The following is a 14636-nucleotide window of genomic DNA, read 5'->3' as shown; positions in this document are numbered from 1 at the left end:
AGAAGTGACACATGTAAGCCCATAATAGACACATGCTTGTAAACAATTTAAAAGGCCCCAGAATCACTGGCTGGGCTGGTTACTGAAGGACTCTTCCTGTACCAAGCCACAAGTTATTTGAAATTATTGTGTCAGAGGAAAAAAAAAGAAAAGAAAGCAAAGAAACCTTAGGGATTTATGAAGCATCAGCAAGCTAAAAAATATATACATTATGGGAGTTCTGAAAGAATAAAGAGAAAAGGGACAGAGATTTTATTTAAAGAAATAATGATAAAATATTTTCAAATTTGAAGAAGGAAATAAACAACCATATTCAAGCAATTTAAAGTACGCTATCTAGGATGAACACAAAGTGGCCCACATTGAGATACATTAGAATCAAAGTGTCCAAAGCTGATGACAAGGAATCTAAGAAGCTACAAAAACAAACTAACAACAACAACAAAAAAGCCCCAACAAATTCATTATATGCAAAGGAATTCTCATAAGAGTATCCACAGATTTCTAGCAGAAACATTACAAGTCAGAAGAGAATAGTGTGACATATTAAAAATAGTAGAAAAAAAAACTGTCAATCAAGAATACTACATCCAGCAAAACTATACTGCAAAAATAAGGTTAAATAAAGACCTTCTCAGATAAATAAAAGCTGATGAAATTTATCACCATTAGACTTGCCTTACAAGGACTGGCAAAGGGAACCTTTCATTGAAACAAAAGAATAATAGATGGTAACAGGAAAGCATATAAATCTCTCTGGTAAAGGTAAATATATAGATAAATACGGAGTCCTTGAACACTGTAATGGTGCTTCATAAGTCACTGCTAATTTAGGTATAGAATTTAAAAGATAAATACACTAAAAACTACAACTATAAAACTATATTCATGAATATAAAATATTAAAAAACAACTTGTGATATCAACAACAAAGTGGGGAGAGGGCAGAGAAGTAAAAGAATATAAATTTCATATGTTTCTGAGGTTAAGTGGTTATGTTAAAATAACTTACCAAATACATATGGTTGTATACATGATGCTTTTGTACTTACAATGGTAATCAAAAATAAAATATCTATAGAAAGTCCACAAAAGGGTACTAGAAAGAAATCAAAGCAGGCCAAGAAAAAAAAGAAAAAAAAAAAAAAAAAAACACACACACACACAATGAAAAGTAAAGGAAGACAGTAGAAGAAAAAGGAGAGATTAAATCGCTATAAAACATGCAGAAAACAATTATTAAAATAGCAATGGTAAGTTTTTTCTATCACTAATTTCTTTAAATATAAATGCATTAAACTTCCCCATAAAAATACATAGAGTAGATTAGCAAAGAAGGAAGGAAAAAACAAAGAACCTTTACACTATCTACAAGAGACTAATCTGATACAAGAAGAGTACATAGGCCAAAAGTAAAAGATAGTAAAAAATACATTCTAAACATTATAAGCAAAGGAAGCACAAGAGGCCATACTCATATCAAAGTAAACTTTCAGTAAAAAACTGTCATAAGAGACAAAAAGAACATTATATAGTGACAGAAGAAAAAAGTCGATTCACCAGGGAGATGCAATAATTAGAAATAGTTATGCACCTAACAGCGTAGCCCCTAAGTATATAAATCAAACACTGACAGAATTGAAGGGAGAAATAGACAACGACATCACTATAGTAGGATTTCTCAATACTGCACTTTCATCAGCAGATTGATCAACTAGACAGAAGACCCGTAAGGAAACAAGACTTGAACAGCATTAAGGTCAATTGAATTAACAGACATGTGCAGAATGTCCTACCTAATGACAGTAGAATACACACTTTTTTTTTTCCAAGTGCACACAGAACATTCTCTAGGAATGTGATGACAATGTTAGTGTATAAACAAGTCTTTCAAATTTAAGACCGAAATTATACCAAGTATCTTTTCCAGCAACAATAAAATGAAATTAGAAATCAATGCAAGAGAACAGCTGGGAAATTAAAAAATATATGGAAATTAAACACATTTTTAAAAACCAATAGGTTAAATTATAAATTTCAAAATTACATAATATCTTAAAATAAATAAAGATGAAAACACAACACGACAAAACCTAAGAGATAAAACAAACCTGTACTAAGAGGGAAGATTATACTGGTAAATGCCTAGATTTAAAAAAAAAAAAGAAAAATTTGAAATCAACAACCTGATGTTACTTCTCAAGGTGGAAATGAAGTCCAAGTTAATCCCAAAGGTAGTAGAGGATGGAAATACAAATTGCAGTAGAAATAAAAAAGTGGATAATATAAAAATACAAACAATAAAAGCAAAAGTTGTTTTAATAAAAGTCAACAGAATTGACACTTAACCAAACTAAGAAGAAAGCAGACATAAATAACAACAATCAGAAATAAAGGAAGAGACATTACAATTGATGCAACAAAAATAAGCAGGATCATAACAGATTCTTATGAATAATTGGATAACCTAAAAGAAATGAATACACTTTAAGAAGCACACAATCTATGAAGATTGAATCATAAAACTTTCCTTAATCTAAAAAGAATCTGTCATAAGTAATTTCTGATTAACTGAAGTAATAAACTTACTGATTCAGTCAAGTAACTGAATCAGTAATTAAAAGCCTCTCAAGAAAGAAAAACTTACAACCAAACATTTAACGAAGAGTTTATATCAATTCTTCTCAAACTCAACACTGCAAAGGCGGGAACACTTTAAAACTCGTTCTGTGATGCCAGCTTTACCCTGATAGCAAAATTAGACAAAGACACTACAAGAAAACTAAAGACAAATATCCCCGATAATTATCTGTACAAAAACCCTTAAAAAATTGCTAGCAAATGAACTTTAACAACACATCAAAAGGATTACAAATTAAGATCATTGGAACTTATTCTTGGAAGGTAAGGATAGATTAATGTGAAAACAATGCTCAACATCAATAATCATTAGGAAAATACAAATCAAGCCTACAATGAGTTATTATTCACCTCCACCCCCTGTTAGAAAGGCCACTATCAAAAAAAAAAAAAAAAAAAAAAAAAAGAGAGAGAGAGAGACAGAGAGAAAACTGCAAGTGTTTGTAAGTAGAGAATTCGGAATCCCGTATAATGTTGGTAGGAATTCAAAATGGTTCAACTGTTATAAAAAAAAAAATGGAGGCTCCTAAAATATTAAAGATAGAATTGCCAGCTGGGCATGGTGCTTCATGCCTGCAATCCTAGCACCTTGGGAAGCCAAGGCAGGTGGATCTCCTGAGGTCATGGGTTTGAACCCAGACTGGTCAACACGACAAAACCCCATCTCTACTAAAAATGCAAAAATTAGTGGAGCATGGTGGCAGGCACCTGTAGTCCCAGCTACTTGGGAAGCTGAGGCGGGACAATTCCTTGAACTCAGGAGGAAGAGGTTGCAGTGAGAGGAGATAGTGCCACTGCATTCAAGCCTGGGCAACAAGAGCGAAACTCCATTTCAAAAAATAAAAATAATAACAATAATGTCGAATAAGTAAATAAAAATTAAAAAATAGAATTGTCATATAATCCAGCAATATCAGTTCTGGGTATATATTCAAAAGAATTGAAAACAGAAACTCGTTAAGATATGTGAAGACCCAGCATTATTTACAATAGCCAAGAGGTGAAGCAACCTAAATATCCATTGTAAGATGAATGGATTTAGAAAATGTGATATATGCATGCAATTAAATATTATTCTGCCTTACAAAAAGAACTTATAGGTGACAACAGAGATGAAACTTAAGGACATTATGCCAAATGAAATGAGCCAATCATAAAAAGACACATATTGCATAATTTCACTTATATGAAGTTTATATCTTTTCTTAGAAACAGAAAGTAGAATGGTGGTTACCAGAGAATTGGAGGGGGTGGGGTAGGGATATTGTTGTTCAATTGTTTGAGAGTTTTATTTGTACAAGATGAAAAAATTTTAGATATCCATTGTATAACAATATTTATATAGTTGACACTACTGGTATTATACATGTAAAAATTGTTAAGATGGTCATTTTTTGTTTTTCCATAATAAAAAATCTGAAGACAATTCTTATATCATGTTATATTTTAGCATGAAATGTAACTGAGGAATATTAGAATAACCCTGCAGTATGAAGAGTCTTATTCTCTGAAAGAGCCCAGAGATAATAGTCTCAAGGCAAAGTAACTAGAGCCATAGAGAAGACCTAAGACGGGCTTTTGCTTGCCCTAATTTTGCTGCCAAATGGAATTGTGGAGACTTTCACACTTTGGTCTTATAAAAGGGGAGACAAGGTAAGATAGTACCTACTCTTGTCAAAAACTTGCTGGGCAGTATAGCTCCAAAGTAAGACATGACATTCTCGTTTTAATGTCTATAATTTCACAGTTTATATCCAATTTTCATCATATTATATTCTCCCTACTAACTATATCACCTACAAAGTTTAAAGAAACATAACATTATTTGGTAAGAAAAAAAAGAATAAAATTGATTGAAGAGGAAAAGTGAAAATAATAAGGCCGTTTGGGGCACATAGTTTGTTTTCTGGATCATCAAAATCTACCTTAATTTATAGAAAATTGTGTCTCTGAATGCATATGTGGAAAAGCTTTATTTTCTAAAGAAATTATATTAGTAATAAAAAATTAAGTGCTAGTCTTGACATTTGAGCTAGTCTTGACAAAAGATAATAAAGAAATTGAAACATCAAGATAATTCTGTAGGAGTTTCTTATTTGATTTCAGGAACAGAACTAACATATCAAAAGCTGTATACTGCAATACAGTGTTACACAGATAAAGGATAAATTACATTTTTTCAAATAAATTTTACTTTTAGTTCATTGAAAGGGACAGAGCTTTTTGTTCTAACACAAAATAAAATTGTTTGGAAAAAATAGAACTTGAAACACATGAATAAAAATTGAATACATTCAGAATGGGAAAGAGTAATAGAGTAGAATAATATAAATCTTAGTGAAAAGAGAGAATAGCTAATTGCAAGATAGTTACAAAAAACAAAACAAAACAAAAAACAACTTGTTTCCTACAGTGCAGCAAGAAGAGATGCGAATATAAATTATGTGAAATAGAGGGTAAAAATATAGAATCAGAACTTCTAACATAAAACTCACTGAGAACTCAGAAGAGAAAAATGAAGAAAATAGGTAAGTGGTGGCATTTAAAGTAACAATGACTGTGAATATTTCAAAACAGATCCACCAAGCAGAATATGCAAACATTATTCCATGCTTATTCATTTTAATGTAGCAGTAAATTATCAGAGATAAAATATTGAAAAAAGTCATAAAGATGTTATATTTCACCTACCAATGAGTTATAATTAGTAGAGCAGAATTCTCAACAAGACAAGGGAACCAAAATATAGGAAGACAATATCTAATAATTAATGAAAGAAAATAGCTGCCAACCTATAAACATGTATCAACCTACCATTGTGAATCTGGTAACATTATCATTTAAGAAGAACCAAATGGAAATAAAGATTAATAAAACATGAAGGCTTACCACCAGCAGAACTTCACTAATGTGAATTCTAAATGTTGTACTTAAAAAAGAAAAATAATTTTTGTATATGGTGATAAATAAGGGTCAAGTTTCATTCTTCTGCATATGGATAGCTAGTTATCACAGCACCAGTTAATAAATAGGGAGTCTTTTGTCCGTTGCTTAGTTTTGTTGAGTTTGTGGAAGATCAGATGATTGTATGTGTGCAGATTTATTCCTGGTTTCTCTAGGGGTTAAAGTACCATTCAATCCAGCAATCCCATTACTTGGTATATATTTAAAGGAAAATAAACTGTTCTACCAAAAGAATACGTGTACCCATACGTTCATCACATCACTATTCACAATAGCAAAAATATGGAATCAACCCAGATGCCCACCAACAATAGATTTGATTAAAAAAAATGTGATACAAAATGTTCCATGGAATATTATACAGCTGTAAAAAGAATGAAATGATATTATTTCCAGCAACGTGGATGTAGTTGGGGGTCATCAACCTAAAAGAACTAACGTAAAAACAGAAAACAAAATACCACATGTTCTCACTTAAAAGTGGAAGCTAAACATTGAGTACACATGGACATAAAGACAGAAACAGTAGACACAGGCTACTAGAGGGGTGGAGGGGAGGAAGGCAAGGACTGAAAAACAATTCATTGGATGCTATGCTTACTACCTGGATGACAGGTTCAATCATACCCCAAACCCCAGTGTCATGCAATGTACCTTTGTAACAAACCACACATGTACCATCTGATTCTAAAATAAAATCTGAAAAAGAGATAAATAGTAATTGCAGAAATTTGGTCTAAGATTTGTAAGGAAATATAGAACAAATAAAATTTTAACATTATAATCCAAATGAATCTAGTTGATATAAAAATGATAGTAGATTAGTTGTTGACTTTAAGAATTATTCAACTGTTAGACAAAATTGCATGGAAGTATACATGGGGTGTGAAGTTTGTTGTTGAACTCTTCTAAAACCCTTTTACTGACTATTCAGGAGCAGGTTGAGATATTAAGACTTTAAAATTAAATCTGCATGTTAATAAGAATAACTAAAAGAGGTGGAATACATACATAGTAGCGAACAGTATACAAAGTATTATATTAATTTATATCTGTAATAAGCAACACATTGATAAACCAGAAATAATAAAATTGTTGGGCCTCAAGTGACTGAATGAAATGAGATAAACATAATTAACAGAAAGATGGAATTTCACTGAGCATTTACTTTTTAATGTAGCTTTTCTTTCTAGATATGTTAATATTTTAAAAATTTGAAACATGTAATTAAATCAACATGAATGACAAATAATTCTAAACTTGGATTTAATGAAATAAATATTAAAATATTTTATTAAAATAACGTAATCATTACCCCAAATGCTCATTTTTTTAATCTTGAGAACATTTGAAATTTACTGTTAATTTTGAAGTGTATGATACATTGGATACATTTAAATAAGATTAACATAAGGTAAGATTTTTGATAGTTTGTTAGAATAGCAGTAGAAAACCAATAGAGGGTTGCCTCAGCTACACCTATAGTTGTTATTATTTTTATTCATGACATTATTCATCTATGCATTCATTTTGTTTGATTAGTCTTAACAGTCTTAAATTTTATTATTGTCATCAAATAACCAATATTTAATATTGTAGTTTTTCTTATTATTATTATTATACTTTAACTTCTGGGATACATGTGCAGAAAGTGCAGGTTTGTTACATAGGTATACATGTGCCATGGTGGTTTTCTGCACCTATCAACCCGTCATCTACATTAGATATTTCAAAATGTATTTCTTCTAAACGTATTTCTCCTAATTCTATCCCACCCTTAACACCCACCCTCCAACAGGTCCCAGTGTGTGATGTTCCCCTCCCTGTGTTCATGTGTTCTTGTTACTCATTCACTTTAAGAAGTTGATATTGGTACAGTACAATTGATGTATTGGTACAGTGCATCAATTTCTGCATGCACACTATCTCCCGATATTGAATTCTTGAATCAAGAATCGGGAGATAGTGTGCATGCAGGAATTGATCTATTTCCTCTAGATTTTCTAATTTGTGGGCACTGAGTTCATAGTAGTCTCTCAGGGTCTTTTGTCTTTCGGTGGGATCAGTCGTAATATTGCCTTTGTCATTTCTGATTATGTTATTTGAATTGTCTCTTCATTTTTCTTTTTATCTAGCTAGGGGGTATATCAATTTTGTTTATTATTTTGAAAAGCCATCTCTTGGTCTTTTGCATGGATTTCTGTCTCAATTTCGATTAGTTGTTCTCTAATTTTAGTTGTTTCTTTTATTCTGCTAGCTTATAAACTGGTTTCTTTGTTTTTTCTAGTTCCTTTAGGTGAAAATTAGATTGTTAATTTGAGATATTTCTAATTTCCTGATGAAGGCATTTAGTGCTATAAACTTTCTTCTTAGTTTTTCTTTAGCTACATCCCAGAAATTTTGGTAAATTATGTTTCTATTTTCATTAATTTCAGAGATTTTAAAAATTTCCTGTCCTTATTTTGATGTTCACCCAAGAGTTATTCAGGATTAGGTCTTTTAATTTTTAAACATTATATAGTTTGGGGAGATCATCTTGATATTGATTTTTGTCTTTATTATATGTGGTTCAGAGTGCGCTTGGTATGATTTCAATGTTTTTAAATTTATTCAGAATTGCTTTATGACAGCATGTGGTCAATCTTAGAATATGTTCTGTGTGCAGATCAGAAGAATGAATATTCTTTGGTGACTAGGTGAGGTGTTCTGTAGATGTCTGTAGGACCAATTGGACAAGTTTCATGTTTGAGTCCAGAGTGTCTTTGTTAGTTTTTTGCCTCTATGATCTATCTAATGCTGCCAGTGGGATGTCAACCACCCACTATTATTGTGTGGCTGTCTAAATCTTGTCATAGGTCAAGAACAATTTGTTTTATGAATGTGGTTGCTTCAATGTTGCATTCATACATATTCAGGATCATTCAGTCTTCTTTTTGAATTGTACCATTTATTATTAGGTAATACTCTGTTTTTCTTAATTGTAAAACATTTAAAGCCCATTTTATCTAATATAAGAATAGTGACTCCTGCTCTTTTATTTTTTCCATTTGTATAATAGATCTTTCTTCAATCCTTTACTTTGAACCTGTGGGTATCATTACATGTGAGAGTACTCTCTTGAAGATGGTAGGTGGTTGGGTCTTGACTTTTTATCTAGTTTGCCAGTCTATATCTTTTAGGAGGGGTATTTAGCCCATTTACATTCAGGGTTGGTATTGATATGTGAGATTTTGATCCTGTCATCCTGTTGTTAGTTAATTTTTATGTAGACTTTGTAGTTGCTTTATAATATCTGTGGCTATGTGTTTAAGTGAATATTTCTGAGTATTTGTGTGAGCAGGTGTCATTTTTCAATTTCAGGTTTAGCATTTCTTTAAGGATATCTTGCAAAAGCTTTTCTAGTTGTTATGAATTCCCTCAGCAATTGCTTAGCTGAGAAGAATATTATTTCTCCTTCACTTATGAAGCTTAGTTTTATGGAGTATGAAATTTTTGGTTGAAATTTTTTTTCTTTAAGGATTCTGAAAATGGCCCCCATTTCTTCTGGCTTGTAAGGTTTTTGCTGAGAGGTCTGCTGCCAGTCTGATTGGGTCCCCTCTGTTTGTGACTTTACCACTCTCTGTTGCTGCCTTTAGGAATTTTTCTTTTGTATTGACCTTGGTGAATCTGATGAACATGTGCCTTGAAGATAGTCATCTTACATGCAATCCATATGAGATTCTTGTATTCCTTGAATTTGCATGTAGACCTCTCCAGTCGGATTAGGGAAATTTTCATGGATTATATCATCAGATATACTTTCCAAGTTGCTTATTCTCTCTCCTTGTCTCTCAGGGATGCCAAGAAGTCATAGATTTCTTCTCTACATAATCCTATATTTCTTGAAGGTTTTGTTCATTTTTAAAAATTATTTTTTTCTTTACTTTTGTCTGACAACTGATTTGAAGAACCGGGTTTTGACCTTGAGATTCTTTCCTCAGTGTTGTCTATTTTGCTGTTAATATTGCCAATTGTGTTATGAATTTCTAGTAAATTTTTCAGCTCAAGAAGTTCAGTTTAGTTCTTTCTTAAAATGGCTATTTCATCTTTTAGTTCTTGAATCATTTTACTGAATTGCTTTGATTACTTGGACGGCACTTCATCTTTTCATTTGCACCCCCATGAGCTTCCTTGCCATCTAGATTCTTAACTCCATGTCTGTTATTTCAGCCATTTTAGCCTGGTTAAGAACCATCGCTGGGGAGCTAATGGGCTCTTTTGGAGTTAAGGGGAACTGGTTCTTTGTTTTTGCTGTTGTTGTTGCTGTTGTTTTGTTTTTTATACTTTAAGTTCTGGGGTACATGTGCAGAACATGCAGGTTTGTTACATAGGTATACACATGCCATGGTGGTTTCCTGCATCCATTCCCTGCCCCCTGTCATCTACATGAGGTATTTCTCCTAATGTTAGCCATCCCCAATCCCCCCATCCCATGCTATCCCTCCCCTAGTCCTCTCAGCCCCCAACAGGCCCTGGTGTGTGATGTTCCCCTCCCTGTATCCATGTGTCCTCATTGTTCAAAACCCACTTATGAGTGAGAACATGTGGTGTCTGGTTTTCTGTTCTTGTGTCAGTTTGATGAGAATGATGGATTCCAGCATCATCTATGTCCCTGCAAAGGACATGAACTCACCCTTTTTTATGGCTGCATAGTATTCCATAGTATTCCATGGTATATATGTGCCACATTTTCTTTAGCCAGTCTATCATCGATGAGCATTTGGGTTGGCTCCAAGTCTTTGCTATTGTAAACAGGGCCACAATAAACATACATCCCAAAGGAGATAAAATGTAAGCTTTGCAAAATAATTTAAAGTTAGCCAACCAAAGAAGAAGCATGGTTGGTGTTGAAAATATTTCATACATAGCATGTTCATATGCTTAAAGAAATGTACATGAGCTGAGCAGAGTGACTCATGTCTGTAATCCAAGCAGCTGCAGAGGCTGAGGTGGGAGGATCACTTGAGGTCAGAAGTTTGAGACCAGCCTAGGAAGACAGTGAGACTACATCTCTAAAACAATGTAAATTTAGCCAGGCATGATTGTGTGTGCCAGTAATGCTAGCTATTCTGGAGGCTGAGGAAGGAGGATAGGTTGAGCTCAGAAGCTGGCCACTGAAGTGAGTCATGATGATGCCAGTGCGCTCCAGCCTTAGCAACAGAACAAGACCCTGATCCTAAAAAATATAAAAGTGTAAAAGAGTACAGTCAATGCAGAAAACAATAGGCACTTTAACATGGCTGACACATAGATTATGCATTTGGAACCTGTAGGAAATAAGAGAGAAAAATTAGAATAAAGGTATGTTTGGGAGTTTAGATATTTCTTATAGGTAATAATGGATAGCTTTTCTGGGAATATAAACAAGAAATTTAACGATCAAACAGGATTTGAATACAATCCATCTAACAGTTTGAAGAATTCATTGGAGTGTATTGAGAGAAAAACCCAGAAATATAAATTCTGGTCATAAAGATTGCTCCTTAAATTCAGGAATAATGAGCACCGTGACAAACACAGAAACACTGGGAAAGGGGTTAGGATGAATTTAAAGTCATATGGAAAGAACCTATTCCACGTTGTATTTGTTTCTTCAGGCTACCATAAGAGTACCATAACCTGGCTGGGTTAAAACAACAAACATTTATTCTCTAAAAGTTCTGGAAGCTAGAAGTGTAAAATCAAGATGTCAGCAAGGCTATGCTCATTGTGAAGTTTCCAGAGGTAAAATATTCAGAATCTACCATATTCACACATTTCCAGCATGCCATAAAATAGTATTAACTATAGTCATTATGCTAACATTAAAAAAAAAAAAAAAAAAAGAACTAGCGGAGTTTCAAGATGGCCAGGAGATTCAGCCCAGAAGTGCTGCTCCCACCAGAGAGATCAGGATTTCCACTGCACCAGCATAGTTTGAACAGATTTTCACCGAGAAAATACAGAATAGGGACACAGAAAAGTAGCATGTGCTGAGGCTGAGGAGAATAAGGTGGGGACCCCACATGGGGTACATGAACTCTAGGGCTAGTTCCTGCCTCAAATAGCTTCTGGGGTAGGAGTGAGAGACTACCCACTCTCACCTTGGACCTCTGAGATCCCGTCTGCAAGGGATTCCACACCCGCATGAGGTTTGAGCTGGCAGTGGAATCTTCCCAGAAGTTAGACAGAGATGGGGCTTCAGCAGGCACGAAGCCAGACTTTTGAGTATGAGAGAGTTCCATTTGAGCTCTGCTATGGATGCCCATCCCAGGGCTCTGTGTCAATCTGAGAGGCTCTCTCCCTAGCTAACCACAAGAATGGGAGATAGCAGAGCCAGCTTCTCCATGGGAATGGGCCTATAGGTCCTGCAGCCACCCCGCTCCCCTCCCCATCCCATCCCCCGGCCCAGGCCCACCAGTCTCTCCCAGGGCTCCTGCCTGGCCACGCTACAGAAATATAGACACAGCGCATGCTCCACTGCCAGGCCTGAGTGCTTTGGTTCAACTGAATGCATTTTGGCAGCCTGGAACCCTTCGAATACCCCAAAACACCTGGAGCCCAAACCTGAGAGTTCAGAGGAGGGAGGAGCCGCAAGCAAGTCTTGATGTTTCAGGGCTGCGGTCTGCAACTAAGGAGTGCCTGGGATGTCTGCCATGCACTGGAGCCAGGGAGAAGCTCACATGCACAAAAACTGAGAAGGCTGAGTTACGCAGGTTGGCTGGCTGAATACCTCAGCATCTCAGTTGCATTAAACTAGGGTGAATCAAATCCTTAGTCTTGAACCAATACAGTGTCAGTGAATTCCATGCACTATTTTGCTCATAGCAATTATCCATGAATCAGAGTAGATTTATTTATACCCAAGACAATCTAATGCACAATAGGGTATTTTATAATGGCTGCTAATTGGAGGCAACCATCAATGTCAATTATATCATCCATCAATGACCATAATATACGTTTTTATTGGGCAATAAACATTTCCTAACTTTTATTGTTGTAATATTTTATATAATGTAATTAATATTCAGTTTTCCATAGTTGTTTGTTTACTACCCTATTATAAATGGTAGAGCATACTTTATTATAGATAAATTTTTTCATTGCTATCATTTCTATAAATTAGTTGCTTTGGAAACAACTATGTATGATAGTGTTTTTATTTTGGTTTCATCCAAATTGCATAGGCAATTACTTTATACAAACATAATATTACTAACCTTTTTCTCAAATATATTATTATTTTTTAAATCGTGTATTTAGATACATTTCATAGTTTCTCATCATTACAGATTGTCACCTAATTTCTTGTTGATGCTAAGCAAAATGAGAATTTTTTTTATGTCATAGAATGTAAGAATTGCAAAGAATTACTAAGTTCATAGATCATCTTATCCAATTTCCTACACGTTAAAGTATTATAAATAAAAATATATTTTTGTCAGATTAAAATTTCTTCTATTTTCACTAATTTGGACTTATACTAATCTTCTCAACTTTTACCCTAAACTGTTATTATAATAACACATGTCTAAACACAGATTTTATACTCTTCACCAAAATTAATTCAAAATGGATCGGATTACTACACCATATAGCCTAGCCTAGGTGTTTAGTAGGCTATCCCATCTAGGTTTCTGTAACTCTGTAATGTTTGCACAATTATGAAATTGCCTAATGACTCATTTCTCAGAATGTATCCTGTCATTAAGAGATGTATGACTGTGTGTGTATATATGTTTATATGTAAATATGCACACACAAACATTTATGGAAATTCACTCAAGAGATTATGGAGACTGAGAAGTTCCATCATATGCCTTCTGCAAACTACAGAACTAAGAAAGCTGGGGTTGGAACTTAGTCCAAGTCTGAAGGCCTGTGAACTAGGTGGGGTGAGTACTGGTATAAGTTCCAGAGTTGAAAGCCCTAGAATCAGGAACTCCAGTGTCCCAGAGCAGGAGAAGATGGATACCCCAGTTTATGAAGAGTGACAGAAAATTAACCCTTCTCTGCTTTTTCGTTCTACCTCGACCCTTAAGGACTGGATGCTTCCCCCTCACATTGGTGAGGGCAGAGCTTCTTTACTCATTTTGCTAATTCAAACACCAGTCTTTTCTGGAAACAATCTCATAGACACAGCCAGAAATAATGTTAACCAACTGTTTGAACATTCTTTACTAGTCAAGTTGACACACAAACCTAACTAACCATTATACTAAAATGTGAAATCAATAACTGAGCTCTGAGTTTTAGTGTTCAGTTATATTTGTTGAAAAAATGTTACATGGTGATATAAAGAAATTGTCTTCCTCCTATCAACTAATGCTGCGTTTTCAATTTTTTTTCTCTCCCAGAAAGGAAATATAGATAAATCAAGTTCCTCATTTTGATTTAATTCAAAAGTTTTTCTTTGTATTTTATAATGTGATGCATTTGTTGTACAGGATAACAATTACTAGGGAAATAAGTTCATATCTCTTGATTTTACTTTTCTCACCAGTAACATGAGTATATTTCATTGGAAACTGTAAGGAGCCTTAAATTCTTTATTAATATGTGCTGCAGATTCTATGACTCTGAAACATTTTTCTTAGGTATTATCGAATGAGTCATTTAGGTTTCCTAGACTAATATGTGGCCCCTTTCAGCAGCATTAGCATTCAATGATCTTGTTAGGAAAGCAAATTTTAGTCCCTATTCCAGACCGACTAAATCAGAAATACTGGGAATGGGACCCTGCAATCTGATTTTAGCAAGCTTTCTAGGGGATTCTAATGCAGCTAAAATTTAGGGACCACTGTCCTAAAAATTGTCTTAACTGTGTGGTAGGAAATAATTGATTGTTTTTCATTATAACATCAGCTTCTGGGTACTGGGCAAAACTTCCGTCTCTTTCTCACATATCTGAAATAATAGGTTTTTTATAAGCATGCAGTTTAGATCAGATATGAAACTTTCAGTTCTATAAACAGAATTGAAAACATTGAACCTGATATTTTGAAATCAGA

The sequence above is a fragment of the Sapajus apella genome, unplaced genomic scaffold (genome assembly GCF_009761245.1).
Source record: "Sapajus apella isolate SASKATOON/1434 unplaced genomic scaffold, GSC_monkey_1.0 scaffold41, whole genome shotgun sequence".
NCBI lineage: Eukaryota > Metazoa > Chordata > Mammalia > Primates > Cebidae > Sapajus > Sapajus apella.
The sequence above is the reverse complement of the archived record's forward strand: the minus strand, read 5'-3'. Positions refer to the sequence as shown.